Source organism: Puma concolor, chromosome D1 (assembly GCF_028749965.1).
Source record: "Puma concolor isolate L17-30 chromosome D1, mPumCon1.1.hap2, whole genome shotgun sequence".
Taxonomy (NCBI): Eukaryota; Metazoa; Chordata; class Mammalia; order Carnivora; family Felidae; genus Puma; species Puma concolor.
Genome location: NC_141676.1, coordinates 11,990,078 through 11,994,925, shown reverse-complemented (window position 1 = coordinate 11,994,925; position 4,848 = coordinate 11,990,078).

Sequence of the window (4,848 nt, the reverse complement as noted above, 5' to 3'; positions counted from 1 at the left end):
AGAAATGACTCAGCTCCAGCATTATTCAGGTAGTATCATTAGGGCAAACAAAAGATGTAGAAAATTTGGCTTCACTGCAAACCTCCTGGTTTAATGTCTTCAACCTGGAAAAGCTAGAATACCCCTGGGCATTTGCTGTTAGTATAAGAACTGAGCTCATACACCTTGTCCTTTGTATTGTTTACAGTGAAAAGGACAAGTGAGGGGGGTATAGTAACACAAGAAGAATAAACAGCTACCAGACAGAAGCATGGATGGGGCTGGAATTCATTTTGGAGAAGAACGGTGGTAAAATGGTTTCTCAAAGTGCTCTCCTCACACCATCAAGATCATCTGTGCTTGCTTGTTAAAAATACAGGAACTTTTCCAAATCAGTTGAATCATGGCCTCCCAGAACACTTGGGAGTCTGTATTTTATAATAAGCTACCTAAAAGATTCTGGTCTGCATTAACATTTGGAAACATAGAGAGGAGAGGGTAAAAAACCTTTCAAAATTTTACCCACTTTCTGAAACGGTGTGGAACAACTTCAAAAATTTTAATCATTCATGAAGTGAGAAAAGCAAGAGGTATTTTCACACTAATCAGGAAGATGGTGTTGAGAGAGAATGAATGCCTTCCACAGTCACAAAACTAGCCAACAGCAATGCCTCAACTGAAGCCAAAGACCAGATTCTTTTAATGACACCATGATTCTTCAATGAGTCATTCCTTACCCTTGGCCAGTTTCTGTCTTCTTACAAACCTACTTCATTCATTTAGATAACATTTTAAATCCCACAGATGAGGATTTAGCACTATGCATGTGCTTGTTATATAAGGCCTTAAAGTTTTAGTAATTCCATTTTTTGAACCAAAAAAATTTGACATACTTGTAGTGTTTTATGATTAATTTGTTCACAAAATTACATTAGTTACAATATGTTGATTCATCCTCTTTTTTACATATGTTGACCTATTTCCTGCCAATAAAAGTATACTTTCTTTGATAGTTGAGATCATATTGTGGATAGTTGAGATCATACAATTTTTATGTCCCACACTGAGTATCACATAAGTGATTTCTCAAGCCATTAAAATTTTTTTCTAAAGATAGTTTATAATGGTTGCACAATTGAATTGCCCACTTAAGAAAGAATTTTATTTCATGATATTTGGACTCTCCTAGAAACTCAGTATGTAGGAGACATAATTACTAACATTAGGTTCCTAGATGCCCTCTCCTTACTTCTATAGAACTGTATGGACAGTCACTTTTTCTTTCTTATTGTTTGTTCTACCAAATATTCCTACCCCAAATAGAATCACTGTTATTACTTGTGCCTTTACGCAACCTGGACACTTTGGGATCTTTTATATGCAAATTGTCAGTCACCTGTAAATGTGTAGAGAAAGAAAGTTGAAAACAGAAAGGGGGGAAGCCAGATGGTAGAGTAGTATAATGAGAGATCTTGTCATTGAGATATTGAAAAGATAAGTGTATCAGTCAGGGCAGGCCACTCCAAAATTTCAGTGACTTAACATACAAGTAAAGAAAAGTTTTACTTCTTCCCCACATCACAGTGCCATATGAGGTTACCCTGTCCCACACAGTCCTATCAGCACGCAGGCTTTTAAATTTTTTTTTTAATTCCAGTTAGTTAACATACAGTGTATTTTTAGTTTCAGGTGTACAATATAGTGATTCATACATTGCCCTGTGCTCATCACAACAAATGCCCTCCCTAATCCCTTTCACCGATTTAACCCATCCCTCTACCCCCTCCCATCTGGTAAGGATCAGTTTGTTCTCTGCAGTTAAGAGTCTGTTTCTTGGTTTGCCTCACTTTCTTTAGGATGCAGGCTTTTTTCCATATTGTTATTCTGTCTTCCTCTAAGACCTCAGAGTTCTCTCTGGTCAGCTCATAGTGAAAGAGAGGAAGGACCAGCCACAGAAATGGTGCCATCACTTCACTAAAATTTCACTAGCCATAATTCAGGCACACGACTATACTTAGCTACAACTGATATTGGACAATACTCTCTAGCTGTTGTCTCAAGATAAAAAAGAGAGAATACGGTATTGATGAGCACATGCAGAACCTGCCACCATAAAGGAAAATAACCCATTGTGATAAGGAAGGAAGCTGGGAAATGAATCAAGAAGCCCAGTGGAGAAGGCAATCAACATCTTCCAAATCCTAAAATCAGAAAGGCGTTGGTGCATGGATGGAAAACCAAACACAAGGAAATATGTGTTCCCTACAACAGACTTCAGTGATGCTATCTTAGGGAAAATGGGAAGGAAAGAAGTAGTGATTCTGTCCAGGGAAAGGCAGATAGAAATAACTGCCTTAAGTCCTTTAGTGAACATGGCTAGATACAACAAACCATTCACTTGCCATTCCTTTACTTATCACAAATACTAGTTGAATACCTACTCTGTTACACTGTCCTAGACTGTGAGGTTCAAGACAGCCAGCCAAGTGAAGGAGAGTAGGGATGTTGAAGTTGATGAAGACCATACTCCAGATAGAGGGACAGTATCTGTGACTTCTCAGAGCAAGAGAGAATAGAGCACTTTGGAAGATGTACTTGAAGAACTCAGGTAAGACTGGAGCACAGATGGGAGGGTGAAAGAGAGTGCCAGAGGGAAAGGCACTAATCAGCCCTGTTAAGGACTTTCTAATTCATCCCAAAGGTGATGGAAGGCCATTGGAAAGTCAAGACCGGAGAAACATGGCTGGGAGGGGGATGTCTATTGGTGGGATGCGCACAGAGGTGATGGCCACCTGAGCTGGTACACTAGCCATTGTCATGGAAAGAGGTAGGTTGTTTTGAGATAATTCAAATGTAAAACTAACAGTATTTAGTGACTGATTGAGAAGGAGAAAGAAGCAAAAGATGACAGAAGGATCTGTGGACTGATCTAATGGAAGCATCAATAATCTTAATTATTTTAAAGGAAAAATATGTGAGTAAGAAACAATCTTACTTCACTTGAACTCTGTATTATGGTTTTTGAACAACTATAAAAACAAATCTTTCTCTGTATTTATGAATGTCTTTACTTTGGATAGGGCTTTCACAGTCTCAAACCTTCTAAATCCAGTTTCCTCCACCCCATTCTTTCCATGAGACCACACGTTTCTCCACAACAAATTCTGCAGTGGAGGTTATCAGATGCCCAGCCACCTATCCACCCTCCCATCATGCTTCATGAGGAAGGATTTGCCATTTACCAAGGGAAACTTTTAAGTCTGCTTATGGACATTCCATTAGAGAACAGTGAGAATGTAAACAACATAACTTTAAAGATGTTCAAGAGTTTCCAGGAATTGCCAGGACTGTAGGTTTAGAATAATAATGGTTAACATTGATCAATTAACAAAATACCAAGCACATTCTAACTGATTAACATACTGTTTTATTTGATCCTCACCTATGAGGTAAGCATTACTAATTTTACTATCACACAGAATGGAAATAGCTGAGCCAGAACTCAGATCTAGATAGTTTGGTTCCAGAGCCTAACACCCCAAAACCTTTGCTAACAGCCTCCAATGAGATGTGGAGGTAAACCTCATTATTGTGCTTCTGATTGCCACCAGCTATTTGAGACCACATTACCTGCCAGTTTCGTCAGGGATGTGGAAAAGGCACAGATTTCCAGAAAGGCATCAAAAAGGTAAAAATAGATAAATAACTATTGAGAGATTTGTTTGTTTGACTAGTCTTATTGAAAGTGAATTGCCAAAGGGATAAGACAGCACTTGTCTCAAGAATATTCTCAGATCAAAGTAGGTTAGAGTAAAGGTATCAAGGTCCACAATGTTCAGGGGTGAGTATTTGGGGGATATTGGCAAGTAAGCCAGAAGGAACTTGGGCCAGAGGCTACTGTATCCTCCTTTTCCTTTGAGTCTCCCCCACCCGCTATTGGTAGAGATGCAATACAAAATAACAGTTAAAACTGGGAGTTTTTGGTCATTGGGCCTAGGTTCTCAAGCAGATCCTGCAACTTAGCATCTATGTGACTTTAAGCAAGACATTTAAACTCCCACAGCCTCAATGTACAGAGCAGTGACATTTAAACAATGATACTATCTACCTCACAGAGTTATTGATGATAAAATAATTCATGGGGTGCACTAAGCTCACTTTCTGGAACCTACTGCGTGTTTTTTTTTAAATTTTTTTTTTTCAACATTTTTATTTATTTTTGGGACAGAGAGAGACAGAGCATGAACGGGGGAGGGGCAGAGAGAGAGAGGGAGACACAGAATCGGAAACAGGCTCCAGGCTCTGAGCCATCAGCCCAGAGCCCGACGCGGGGCTCGAACTCGCGGACCGCGAGATCGTGACCTGGCTGAAGTCGGACGCTTAACCGACTGCGCCACCCAGGCGCCCCCCTACTGCGTGTTTTTAAATCATGGTTATCTCCCCCATGATGCCAGTGTCCTGGTATTTATGGTTTTATCTGGTTGCCTAGTGCCCATCCTCTTTTCCTAATAATGTCACATTCTTAATTCAAGAAAACATTCTGTTCCTCCGAGCCCCTGGTATGGATGCAATGTCAGCATCCCAGGTACTTTCACTGGGGATGTTGAATCCTGAGTGGATGGTGCAAGGCAAATACATGCTAATCAAAGGGCTGCTTGTGGGAGAATGCTGCTGTACTTCTTTCTTCCTGGGCCTCCAGAACTTTCCTTAGTTACTCTCTATTCCTAAGGCTGGTTCTAAGGTCTCTTCCACCACAATGAATTCCTTGTTAGCTTGTAACCAATAACCCTTATGATGAGGCACCTGTATGTGATACTGGTACATTTGATATTCATTCATATGTTATACATTCATTTGATTCAGCATGAT